General features: G+C 40.0%; 1 long non-coding RNA gene across 2 annotated transcripts in view; it reads right to left on the reverse strand.

The window, feature by feature from the left end:
* LOC136177436 (uncharacterized) overlaps positions 1-14229 on the reverse strand; it is a 96005-nt gene that overhangs the window by 41267 nt on the left and 40509 nt on the right. The window contains exon 1 of one of the 2 annotated variants that reach the window (XR_010665041.1): positions 11208-11361. The exons of the other annotated variant lie outside the window; for it this stretch is intronic. This is a non-coding gene — a long non-coding RNA (uncharacterized lncRNA). Of the gene's footprint in view, positions 1-11207; positions 11362-14229 lie in introns of those variants that run through there. 2 annotated transcript variants of the gene reach the window in all.

Genomic DNA, 14229 nt, shown 5'->3' on the forward strand with positions numbered 1-14229 from the left:
CCTTTAAGACGAATGTTTCAGGGCTTTTCAGAACCGCTGACTTTCATTTGGATATTCAAACATTTTCAGATGACTGTTTTCATACTGATTCAAGTCACTTGAGTGTCATTTGTTACTGTGTCCTTTAACAAAATGTCAAATAATTGCAAGCTAGTTAGCTAAAGCTGGCAGCTAGCTAAGCTCACAGTCCATGTTGCACTGCTAGAGAGCTGCATGTTTCACTGCTATATTGCTTCTTCACATTAAACTGTTTTTTTTCAGTGGCTTACTGAAGACCTCAGTGGATATTTAGTTACCAGTAAAATTTGTTCACAAGCCCCTCAAGTGAGCGGTCTGCTAGCAGCCCCTTGTGCTTTCACTGAACAGTGTCTGAACAAAGACGATTTTTAACATGAAACTGCTTTTTTAAGCAATTTTCCTCATTGTTTTATTTTTTACACATCTTTCGTTTTCCAAGAGGGGAAGACCTCTTGATCTTGATCACTTGATCAGTTCCAGGAAAAACATTGAAAAATGAACAGTGAGTTAGTTTTAGTTTTTAAGTTTTCATGCTGTTCATTTTTCAGTGTACACTGTTTCAGCTAAAGGGGTTAGCTTTTAGAAGGCAGTCCTTGTTTAGTCAGGCAGGTGGGGAATCTTCAGCAGAACAGCTTTGATGTTGCATCTGACTGTGGGCAGGACTGAGGTGAAACTGGATTCCCCTGCATCACATAATGCCTGCTTTTTTACCTCCTACTGCTCTGCTGTGGTGGAGTGTTTGCGGCCAAATGCCATTCGTAACATGTTACAAATCCATCTGCTGCTCGAACAAAAGAAGAACACAGTGTCCCCGTCTGTTTAATTATTGAATCAAGAGATTATACAGGTGGGTTCACAGCAGCTGAAGGAAAACAGGAGACTTATAACTCTCCGTCCCAAATCTGTGTATATAATATTTATCCAAACAGATCGAACATGCATGGTTCCTGTCACCTTATGTTCATTTTCTGCAAAGTCTTTTTAACAGTTTTTTACCCAAACCTTTAGGGTTCCTTGATAAGATCAAGGAAAGATTTACTGCTCTCCCAATGCTCTTTTATAGATTTATAGGTTGAGTGAGGACATTACCTTCCTTACCGGGATAAATAAAATGTATTTGGCTGCACTTTAACCCTTTATGTTCTCAGGATCTGAAAACAAATCATGGACTGCAGTGACTCGACAATGACCTTGCAAGGTGCTGAGGTTTTGTGGCTCTCTGGCCAACACTTAAAAAAAGTCCGCTCTGGGAAAGTAGTTCAGGATATCAAAGGTGTTTTCTGCCTTAAAATCAATTAGAAAATGTCATCAGAGCACCAGTTTTATTTTACATTATTTACTCAGTAAAACTATTACAAAACAACTCAATTGGCTCATCACAACTGCTTATTGCCCTTCTTAGCAAGTACAGTTCCACTGATGGACACTAGATGGCTCAAAAATTCTCCAGCTCCAGCTGATGAAAAGACATCTTAGAGCATTAGAGTTAATGGCTGTAAAACCAAAGTGAAAATTCAGACTGCCACTTAGGGGCAATGGGGACACTATTAACACAACATGTGGCTAATTAGCCACGAAATGCTACACTACTTCTTTATAAGCTCATTACTTACTTTATCTATTTGGTCTGTAGTGAAAAACAGATGCCAACAGTGTCTATTAATGAGGTTGAGCAGTGAACTTTCAGGCTGTTAAACCATAATAATGCGCTGAATGTAATCTTTCCAAAACTAAGCCCAGTGAGGATTTTAAATACATTTCCATCAAGAGAGGGATGTTTTCATGGCAGTGCAGATCTTTAGATATATTAGCTTGCCTTTCATAAGTCCTGCACACGCTGTATCAGGAGGCCCAAATTACTTTATGGCTGCAGACAACTGTCAAGATGGTGCTGAGTAAAACCAAACCCAAGTCTTTAAAACGACCCTTCAGGGTACTGAAATGCCTCATATAACAGATGTGACACCATTAACGGGCACTAAGTCTGAAAAATAGAAGCCTAAGCCAAAATCTCAAATACCTTAATGCCTCGTGAAAAAATGACATCTGAATATAAAGACTTTCTCTTTGTATCGTAACCAGGGCTTTTTCATTATGCAGATGACACCATACTCTTTGCTCCAGAAGATGTATTAAAAGTTCTGGCAGATACAGTTATGGTCAAAAGCTTCCACAGAAATGCATTTCCATATAGCATTTGTCAAAGCTTCACTCTAGGGTAATGGAGTAATGAAGACATACAAAGCACAAATCATTTCCATTTTTATTGTTTTTCAGTTGTTGGAAATTGGATCCCTGTCTAATAGTAAACCCTGCATGGCTGTTCTCATCTCCTCTCCTGTCCTGTACTTTAATCGAAGGCAAGTGAAGTTTCTTGTGTCACCATTAAATTTTGTGAAAGATGAAAGGCCTCACAGTGTTGTGGCTTTGGCCCCGCCACACCTGACTGGCTCCAATTTTCTGCCACACATCAGACCCTGGCAGTGAAGAAATATGAGGCAAATGTCATGAGACTGCGACATCACTCCCATCCCGAAAAAGAAAGCAATGAGTCAGTCAAAACATAAAGTTTAAGCTAAATGTATATGTTTAACTTTAAAAAGCTTTTCTGGGATTAAATAACTACTTCTTAAAAGCAATAATGTTAAAGAATCCATACATGCTGCCTTCTGAAAAGAATCCATAAATAAAATAATATATGATAATCCACAAAGGAGTTGGTGTAATGTAGTCCTGTTTGCTGAACCAGCATTAAAGCACTGTGACTTCTAAATCTACGTCTCCGAGTGAGATGCACGATCCTATCTACTGACTCCAGCCAATCATACATCATAGAGCAGCTGTCACACGCAATCTCTCTCCCAGCATAGATCACAAGTCTTTGGCTGAGCTGAAGCCCGTCTGGACTTCTCAACTGCTCAGATATGATCAAGTGTGAAAGACACGACTAGAGACAGAGTACACCTCAAGACTTTCTCTCCTAGACATGAAACTTGACTGTTTTCTAATTTTACCCTGAATCCCCATGTGGACTTTACATGGTTTCCCCTGTCTTATTCTTGGATGGGGGGGGGGTTGCCATTATTGTGTAGGCCAGCTGAAGAGAAACAAGAAATGCTGGGAGGGGCGAGGGATGAAATTCAGCAAAGGGTTATGATCGGATTCAAACCCACTAAAGCCTCTGTACATGGGCCGCATGACATATCCACTGCTGTAGGCTACTGGCGCCCCTTCCCTTGCCTTATTCTTCATTTATCCTAAATAAGACCTGATGTCATGACTCATTGACACTTTTTTTGTGGAAGCAAAGAGTAAACCACAAAAGAATTGTGACAGTAGAGGGCTACCATTTATAGAAAAACCTGAAGAGGAAGAAGAAACTATTGGAAGAGAGAGAGAGGGAGTGGAACTGAACCTGCAGCAATGCAGCAAGGACTTTAAGCAACTTTTGATAGGGAACCATCAAGACTCATTTAAGTCTTTTCATGTACGCATCTACATCAGCATGTAGCTCCTTGGCTTTATTTTTAATGCACTGCATACAAGAATCACTATAGAAATCATGTAGTGGCATCTGTAGGGGACAAATGTATTTAATGACAGACCTGTGCTTTCTTCTCTCTAACATGAACAAAAGCAACATATGGACAATCTAATTAACAAGTCCTGCATGAACACTAAATACTAGAGAGAAAAGTCTCGCTGACTGTTACACTACATGTTCTTTTTTTAAATGGTTCTTATTGATGCACTAATGGGTAACTACCACTCTACTGTTGGAGTTGCTACTTTAGATTATTGAATGAACTGTGTGTAGTTTAATGTAGAACAATGAACCATTATTTAAGAGAAGTGCTTTTTTTTACTCACACAAAATATTTTTTGTAAACTGTTACCAAAGCAAAAAGGAAAATGTTGTTATTAATCTGTGAATTGAGTCTGCACTGTTATATTATCTTGTGTTCTTTCACCGAGCTACAGAGGAACAGGCGGGCCCTTAAAACAGCCCATAAGTCACTTTTATGGCTGTGTATGCTCCGGCGAGCTCATCCAGCCTCAGGGAAGACAAACAGCACGGCTGACGTTGACTCTTCTGCATCGCAAAGTCGAATGCAAAGCCGGTTACAGCTGTTCAAACCCACTTACATAATCAGCCATTTTTTCCCATGGAAAGAGTATCCAACAATGTGGCAAGGCCATTTTGTCAAATCTAATTCATTATTATAATCGCAGCCTGCAGCTCAGAGCCCGAGGCGCAGTGTGAGTGTAGTGATTGTTACTTTTTCAGGGGGCCAGAGGGCACAAGAACCAAGGTGTCACTTATTATTTCATGGGGATGCTGTTGAATGCACTAAAGTTTGTGCTTACACACTGTGAAAGAACTGTAGATAATGTAAACAACGAGACATAAAGAGCATTCATACGTGTGTGTGTGTGTGTGTGTGTGTGTGGTGTGTTTGTGCTGTTAAACTGAGTTATTATTCACAGATTTGTCCTCTAGCCTCAAACGCAACAACAAATCAACACTAATCAAAAGCCCATTAGAGGAGTCAACAGCTCATTCAGAGGCAATATGTTGTTTTTCATACTTCCTCAGAGCTACAATGCATGTTTGTGTATATGACTTCACTGGCTACAGCTTGTAAGACCATGTAGCCACAATGTAACACTTCATAATAACCATCAACATTAAAGGGATAGTTGGCAGTGGATTTTTATGTTGAGTATATTTACCTTTACTTGATAATAAAAAGGCCACTCACATGTTTTTGTGAGTTTTTGAAATTATCAGAAGAATCACCTTCAAGATAATGATTCTGATGGGATATAAAGGTATGAAAATGGGAAATAGGGACATCAGGTCCGTGGGTACTGCTAGCTGCAGTGTAGAACGTTTTCCACACAGCCTCATACATCATGTATCTGCCACAAGTTCTTATGGTGCTTTTGTATTTGTTGTCAGTTTAAGTCTTTATGAGTTCGTCCCCACTCACAGCACAAAGTCCCTTAAATGTAATCCAGTAACGCACAGTTGTTGTCCCTGTTTCTGTCTGAATTATTTGAAAGCATTAAGTGAGGTCCAGAAAACTAAACTAAAATGTAATTCTCTCTACATTTGTAAATCTACTTTCAGTTTCCAGACATAGCGTCTCATTATTATTTTGAGGACAAACAATAAGTGTGTCAGGTTTTTACATCATAAATCACCGAGTGAAATTCAAGCTTTTCTGAAGACACTCTGCAGAGGAAGTCGGATGAATAGAAAGTTGCAAAAAAGAAACATCATCCCTGGGGATCCACATTTGGGTTTGCAGCAAAACTTTTTTTTTTTTTTTTTTTTTTTTAAGATTTATTTTTGGTTGTTTTTGTGCCTTCATAGGAGAGACGGTGGATAGAGCCAAGAAATCAGGGAGGGAGAGAGAGTTGAGAATTACATGCAGGAAAGGAGCCACAGGCTGGATTCAAACCAACGATTCAACCTGCACCCCTCAAAATGGATCACAAAGTCGGTTTAAGAAACTCTCATCTTACATTTATAATCATGTTGATGTAATGAAGGACGATTAACAGCTTGTGTTGGCTTATTAATGAATGAGTGATGTAAACTACGGATAATTGTCCATCCATCCATTATCTATACTGAGGGGCGCGGGGGGAGGTGGGGGGGGGGGGGTTGGAGGCATTCCCAGCTGTCATTGGTCGAGAGGCGGGGTTACACCCTGGATTGCTCTCCAATCAATTACAGGGCCCCTACGGGCAATTTAAAGTCACCAATCAACCTAATGAGCATGTGTTTGGAATGTGGGAGGAAGCCAGAGAGAACTCACACATACAGGGAGAGAACATGCAAACTCCACACAGAGAGGATCCCGTCTGAAGGGGATTCAAAGCAGAAACCTCTCTCACAAGGACACGAGGGGCTTAACCAAAACACTCCAGCGTTTTAGCGTCGCTTTCCTTTTACGCGGTCAGCCTCGCAGTATGACAACGGATTGATATTGACGCAGAAGGACTCGAGATGAGTTCTTTTCATTTTCAGGACTACATTTCTACATAATCCATGATGCAATCAGAGCCTTCAATAAACACAGCATAGCACAAGATCACACCAGCTTTGCATGAACTCTGCTGAAAACAATGGATCGGACAAATTCACCAAAGAGGTGACATATAGAATGATGATGTGGGGGGGGGGGGTGTTTGGCAAATTTGAATGCATTTCATCAAAGTGCTGCTGCTTCTTCATGAGAGAGATAAAGTCAACAGATCACCAAAGTCATTACACGTCAGGACAGACTTATCGACCGTGTCATCCCTCAGGCTAAATATGCTGAAACTCCTTCAAGCAGTAATGTGTTTTTTTTTAATTTTACTTCTACATGCTTTTATAATCCCCCCCTTTTTTTTTTCCTCTCGGAAAGACAAGAAGCACTACAGATGGGAAAGAAAAAAAAAGGCTTTCTCCCCATTTACCACTCAAGGGCGTTTTGGAGCTGTCCTCAGATTGAAGTGACTCTTATAAAAGATGACAATTTTGGAATGGGACATCGCTGAGGAAAACCAGAGCTGGCCTGAAACACTTCACAAGTGAAAGAAAAGTGATATTGTCCTTAAAATGACTTCTAAAGCTCGAGTTTTTTCACAGTGTTTTAAAGGTAGTTTCAACCTTATTTGTTCTCAGAACAGAGGCGGCTTTCTGCCTGCTTTTGCTCCATACGGGCTGCAAACGCCAAAGCCTGCCGATACATGATTGGTCAATACTACTTGGACTTCTAACATATGACAAACAGAAACCAGAACGCTTCCCGTACTCAAATCGTTCCCCCATAGACTCTACAATCATTTAGAATCTGTACATAGAGATCAGCTTGTGTTAGAAAGTAAGGCTGAAGACAAACAGGTTTTACTGTGAAGAGAGAGCAGCCAGGCCAGGGTTGGAAGACTCTGCCTTCTGGAAGTGAGCAACAGGGTTGATGAAGGTATAACTTTCTCATATTACACATACATTTAAACACATGATGTTTCTGTTCTTGGGACTGTTTTCAAGCAAAATAAAACAAATATGTAAAGACGTTCTTTTTTTGATAGGAAATGCAACAGCTTGAAACAACGGGGGAATTCTAACTAAACAGTTCATTATCAGCATTTTGTTCAGTGCAAAAGTCTGGCATGTAGTCAAACAGTCTTAGTGCGGTTGTGTTTTTTCAAACGTCCCAGTGTGACGAGCCCTAGTTTCCAGGTGCATCAGTGTATTGTTGTGTAGTTTCACGTGTGGGATGAGGAGAGAAATAGGACGCAGCCCCCAGTGTGAGAGTTTAATAATGCACTTCAATGTCAGCCCCCCCCCTTTTTCAACACTCTTCAAGCTTCTTAGCGGCCCCTCAAGACCGTGACATGTTTTCTTTTTCAGGCAGCACAAGATGGCCTTCATCAGAGAGACATCATCTCTGAAGATCTTTTTTTTTTTAAAGTTTGAAAAGCGATTGTATGCTCCCACTGATGTTCCTACGAGGCCGCTTTCTCTTTCTCACCCACACAGAAAGTTAGGACTCACATTGTCCTGGATGACTAAATCTAACGATGGCTGACACACTTTGTTTGTTGTTTGATCACTGAATTTATTTTTTGCAGCATGTGCAGGCCAACAAATCTGGCTTTGGGGTCCTTCTTTCACTAATCCTTCAGTCAAATACACGTGACTGAAACTTTATTAGACTCCTTATCCAGTTTGACTTAATGCGTGACTTTATCCATTACTTTAAAATTTGACATTCAGATTGAGGCCAAAAAACTGGGAGGGAGAGAAATAGAAGTGAGGCAAGGCTCCAAATCAGTTTGAAGAACATTAGAGTTATTGATATGGAAGTTCTGCATTAATGTGGGGTTGGCTCAGTTCAGGTCTGGGACGTTCACTAATGGAGAGCCTCGTGCCTCCTCCAGCACCGCACAGGCGTCTGAGTGTTCACCTCCCATTTTAGAATTACTGCTGCTGACACAACGCTTCTACCCTTAAAAGGAAGAATGTGAGACTTTTTGATCCAGTAGATGTCGCCCTTGAGCACCCGCATGAAACCAAAACAAACTGCTGTTTGGGGACACCTCCACTATGCTGAAGCCGCCGCTCTCCTCTGCTCCAGCGACACACCTCCAACCCCTCTCCCCTCACATTCACACGAAGAGTTAAGAGTTAGAACGCACCACAATTAAGGCAAAGCGCAAAGCGGCGGACAAAAATGTTCTTTGCTCGAGCTGCAGTTACCTGTGGCCTTCATCGTTGTGTTAGCAGGCTAATGCCAGCACACTTTAGTTAGCTCATAGCTTCATATTGCACATAAATGGACAAAGGAATAACCGTGATCTTAACACACTTGTGTGACATCCAGACAAGCTGTGAGTAGACTATGTTCTTCTTTTCTTTAGTCCTTGACTAAAACAGCTTTATACACAAGGCCGTCCTGTCCATGTAATCATGACGTAAACACAGCCCTGACATCAACACAGCCAGCGAGACAAGCGCTCCTCACTCATTGTAGACAGTCACGACTCAAGTGGGAGTGATTCTCTCTGCTACTTCAACCTCAACCCTGATGAAAACGAACTCTGCGTTGACCGAAGTCAAAGATAACGACAAAGAGTGAAACTGACCTGAGCATCACATACAGGACAGTACGGCAGCTTTCGGTAGACGCTCCAGAAGTTGGAAATATTTGAGGTAATGTAAATACTCCAAAAAAAAAATTTGAGTTAATTGAGATATATTAGTGTAAAGATTCAACACATTGTGACTTTAACTGAGTGTTGTGTTGTAATCTACAGTCCGGGCCTTCTGGGAAATCAGCAGCGCCTTGTATGAAATAAGTTTCATAGTTAAAGTCACAAAAACATCAAGATGTCTAGCTTACATTAAAAAGGGATTGCTTGGTTCCTCGTGCTCAGACTTCAGGAGTCCTACAGAAATACAACATAACACAGGTGTCTTTGAATAATGATCACTCATCTGGTATCAACCACAGCTAATGCAGACAGTCACTAGATCATTTTTATCATCCATCAGGTGTGACTTTACACTCATTCTCATTCATACACCTACAAAGAGGCTGTGCTTTAACACAGACAAGAGATTGTAAACAGCCTTGTATTTTTACCTCAATGTCACTTTCCCCCGTCATCCTTCACAGGATTATCACTTTGATAAGATTACACATGCCGTGAATCCCTGAGTTGATGGTGTTTACTTATGCTACTTATGACTGCACTCTGTTTTTATATTCATGATTTCAAAGACCTGTGAACAACAACAGGATGCACAACGCCTGCCGAACAACAGTTTATACGACTGGATAATGAAAGGTCATATAACAGGTTGATGCTGCTTTCTGACTGAACATAAATCATTGTGTGAGAGAACCAGGACAAAAACAGGCAATGAAACATTTGAAATACAACGTTCTATTGAAGTTCATGAAGTACGTGAAGACTAAGTATCAGAACTCATGTTGCCTTAACTTACTTACTGATGAGCGTTTCGATGCTAAGTAGCAACAGGACCAGACAAATCTGAAAGGTTGTGAAATAGTTCCTCTGACAGATACGACTCGACCCCATCGTGCTCAGACTGATTTTTAATCTGACCTGATTCAATCATGTCCATGTATGTAATGTGGGTGAAGATGTGAGTCGAGGTATTATTGTTAATAACCAAGATGGCTACCGATGATGAGGAATATCTCTTGAGTGTTAAATATGTCGTATGTCAGTACACACCTGACCCTATGTCTACTCCATGATGTCAGACCAAACACCTGATCTGTGATGGATCATCATTCCCTTTAAATCAAATATGAACTTTTGATGTCTCAGACTTTTCACAGGTGAAAACTGTTACTGCGTTCCTCAGACCTTCATTGATTTTCATTTGTTAATCGTCTATGCAGTCTATATAGCCTTGAACAATAAAGTTCTACTGAAGTATAAGTTTGAAAATGTTTCTATCCTTTAAGCCCAACTGGGGTTAAGAGTTGGAAATGAGCAACAGCTACAAACACTGTGCAGATCATCAGTTTCATGCTGTGACGCAGACTCCTGTCCAGGCAGAACGGGAGAGCTGACGGCCGTTAATACTCTGAATAAGAGGTAATGTAGGATGTTTCAAGGGGCCGTACAATATGTTAATATATACACTGCTGTAGGAAGGTGTTTTTATGCACATGTGGAATTGTTACATGTTTTTGCATGGTCACTATTTATCTACTTTTTAACTCTCTTGTAACTGCAAGACAGAGTCCAGGACAAATTTCCATTTGGGGAGAATTAAGTATATATTATCTTATCTCTCTTGTAACTGTCTTAAACAGCTCTGTCCCTATTAATTAAAACATTTAATTTCCACTTTGTTGCATCTTAAATGACACTGAGAGAGTAGAAGCACAACATGAATAATTCTGAAGGCTGAAATATTTTGTTTCATCGTTTTAGTTCAAACCAATTTCTGTATTTTAACAAAAAGTTCTTTTTTTTGGGTTAAATTTAATTTGGACTCTGAAAGAATTCTGTCGTAGTGGAGACATACTTGATGGTTTAAAGGCCCACAGAATAATAAACAGTACCATTACGGAGCAAAGAGCCTTGAGATAAAATAAGAACGGATTCAAACATTGACAAACAACAGCACAGAGGAAGACTGAGAGCAGAGAGAGAGAGAGAAAAACTTAACCATCGAGAAAGTTTAAAAAAAAAAGAAGCTTAGAGCTGAAAAGTTTGAATGTGTTCAATGGAACACTGCCAACATCGCACCGTTGAATTGTGTGCAAATACTCAGGCTTTCAGGCTACATAAAGACGATGCACCCAAGCACAAAGAGGAAGGCCACGGCCACTGGGAAGATAATAGAGTCTAAGATGAGACCCGAAGATTAAAACCATCATGCGCCGTGCTGTCAGGCCACATGAGAGTGATTTAGACACTCATTTAAAAGCTGCAGCCTCTTAAAGGTTGGGTCACACTCGTGTCAAAGATGGTTAAACCTGCATGTGTCGCGTCATTAATGATACTAATGGTCACATTACGTTCTCACTCATGCAGGTGGAACGTCACCAAGAGATTTATTAAGTCTTTGTGAAGCTCTTCTTCTGGACTGTGTTTTTATGCAGGGAGGTATATAAAGAAGAGATAGAAAAGAAGAGCCATACCTGCAGCCGTTTCCAGCAGAGATGTTGGATGAAAATCACTTTTATTTGTTTTGGATTCTATTCAGTTTAAGAACAGTTCGGCCCTACAGCTGTCTCTTTTTCTCTGCGTTCTTCTCAGGCTTTTGTCCTTCTTGTCCCTGAATCACACCATGCACATCCAGCTGCTGTGTGAGTTCTGCTGTATTCACTCCGAGGGCTCTGCCTGCACACGGCAATGAATCATTGACTGGAGAGCCAAATGTCCATGTTTGTGGCGTGTGTGTTTATGGCAAGGAGGCTTTTGAAGTCTGAGACCCGAATTTGATAGAAATTCTGTCCAAGGAATTGGACTTCAGCTGCCGGTAACAGGATTAAAACCAACTTGTCTTGATTTACTTGAGATAAATGTGCTGTAAGATTTAATAAACCGACCGGAATAATAACCTCTGTATTCTATAATGTATTTATCCGCCGAGCATTTGTACGTTTGAGCACTGACAATGTGATATTGATACCCCTGAGATACGGCTTATCAGCAGCCATTACACGCAGCTACAGCTGGGAATAATTATATATTGTTTTTCCATTCTCCGGGGCCCCTCCTTTAAATAAATCTCATAATAATTACAGCATCCATAGCAATTTACATGAGGACTCCTGTGAAGCAAAGCAACAAATCCCCGAGCATGAGCCTACATATGGAAGGCATTGGCCGAGTTGTTAATGGATGCATGAAAGTAGGAGTGAAAACCCCCGAGGCCGTGCTGCATTCACTGCTCCGCGGCTCTTTAATTACTTGCAAGGCTGAAAGTTAGCAGACGGACTGGGCGAGACAAATGAGTCCCTAAATCATGACCTACAAAGCTCTGCTGATCAGCGCGAGAGACATGCAGAAGAGGCACGTGATGTTGGCCGATAAAACAGACCAAGAATGTCTGAGATTAGATTTCATGTCAAATCATTTTTACATAGACGATAGTTTTATTCATATTTTTATGTGATGGGGCTTTTTATCTGTGGATTTTATGTCTGCTGACCCACACAGGATTCCATTTTGATTTTCATAAATCCTCTCAGAACTTGTCCCGGATCATTTACAAACAAGTCTTTAATCATAGACCTTCATGTGTCAAGCAGCTACATTACAGAATGAGCCTCAGGGTATTTTTGAGTTGACAGTAAAACATGGTTTTGATATATGATCAGTTGCAGTTTTCGGCCTGTGTGCAATGTCACGTTCCTTTACTCCCACCTTGATCTCACGACCGAGCCGAGGTTATTATCATTAACTCAAATGTCAGAAGCGGTTGCGTTATCTGAAACTAAAATAAAAACAAGGCTTTACCACAAAAAGAAACGGTAACTCGCTGAAACTGTACATTTACAAAACAAAGAGAAAATGTCTTTAGTTTTTTAGTCTTTGACACCAGAGTGACACATAACCTATCCTTTCTCTTTGTCTCAGGAAAGACAGTTTCTCTCTGGATGAGCTTGCTGACTGTAGAAGTGAATACTTTCTCCCCTTTACTGAAATTATTTTTTACAGAAGTTGCTTGATATCTTTCTCTGAACATTTACAATAGAGACAAAAAAAAACTAAAACCAGCATTCATAAACGAATGTTAACTCAAATGAAATTGAAAAATAAAAATAAAAAAGGAAATAAAAAATAAAAACCGACGATCAGATGTCTTTGATTTCTTTGATGATGTTCTAAACCTCTCTGAAAAACACCTCAGTGTGTGTAATAATGAAAAAGGTTCTCTCTGCAGGAAGTCTAATAAACAAGTGACATAACTAGAATAAACTAAAAAAAGCAATATGTGTTTTTACAACCCCATACAACGGGTTAAACAGAAGTCTAAATGTTTTTATTGGCTGATGGTTTTAATTGTGCATTATTTGAGCGAGTGCTGCAGCCCCCGTACTTCCTGCTTCCCTGGTATAGCCCCGCCTCATTTTGAATCAGTGGAGGAAGCAGAAGAGGCAGAATCTGAAAATGATTCATTTCATCTGTTTTGAGTGACAAGGTGCTTTGCTATCCTTATCATTGTTACAGCTAGACCACAGGTGTAACGTTGGCTGAAATGCTCATTTTTATTCTCAGGGCTGTGAATGTTCAGATCTGTACTGCAGCATTTACTCAAGGCTATATCAGTATTTTCACTCCAAACTCCACCCACTGATTCCCTACACTCCTCTGCAAAAACAGATCAATAAACAAAATCCTGCTACACTGAAAAGTTAAAAAAAAAAAAAAAAAAAAAAACTGCCAAAAGAAGAGGACTCAGCAGCCACGACTGTAAGTAGTCACTTACGGGATGTTTACCATGCATTGGGAAAATGCTAATGCTAATGCTAGCGTGAAAAAAATATTTAACTATTCTTATGACTGGTTTGTTTAATTTCAGTAATAAAGCTTGGCCATGTTAAATGTAGATTCAGTATGGATCACCTTTAATTGTTGACACTTCCATGTTCCCGTGATACATTTAGCTTGCTCGAGTATTTTTAGTTGTAAGATTCAGGAGCCTAAACATTTGATGAGCTTGACTCCTATCTCTAAAAATGAAATTAAAATGTTTGTAAAAGCTTGACGACAGCGAGCTTATTAAAAGACAGTTTTTTTTCATAAACTGAATGGATTTTAAGACTCACAGACCAACAATTCTTACAGGAATAAATCCAACAGAAAATGTTCTTTGATGTTCAAATTCATTCATTTCTTCATGACTCACTGTGAAGTGACGGAGCTTCAGATGTGATTGACAGGTTTGACTCGGCTAATTACACAGAGCAGAGTTAATTTCCTGCTTCATTAATGCTTATCTACAGTACATGTACTTTTAAAGCTACAGGAGTGGCATGCCAATGTTAATGTAACCTGCAGTCATGTGGCAGTTCACAAGCTGAGACGTTGTTTGTCAGAGCTTTATGTCATCATGTGGAAAAAGAAGGACGACGAAAATATAACATTTGTTCCTTAAAACTTATCAATGTGTACGACAACAAGGGTTCAACTGAACACCATGTAACACCAAAA

This window comes from Labrus bergylta, chromosome 22 (assembly GCF_963930695.1).
Source record: "Labrus bergylta chromosome 22, fLabBer1.1, whole genome shotgun sequence".
NCBI classification, from domain to species: Eukaryota; Metazoa; Chordata; class Actinopteri; order Labriformes; family Labridae; genus Labrus; species Labrus bergylta.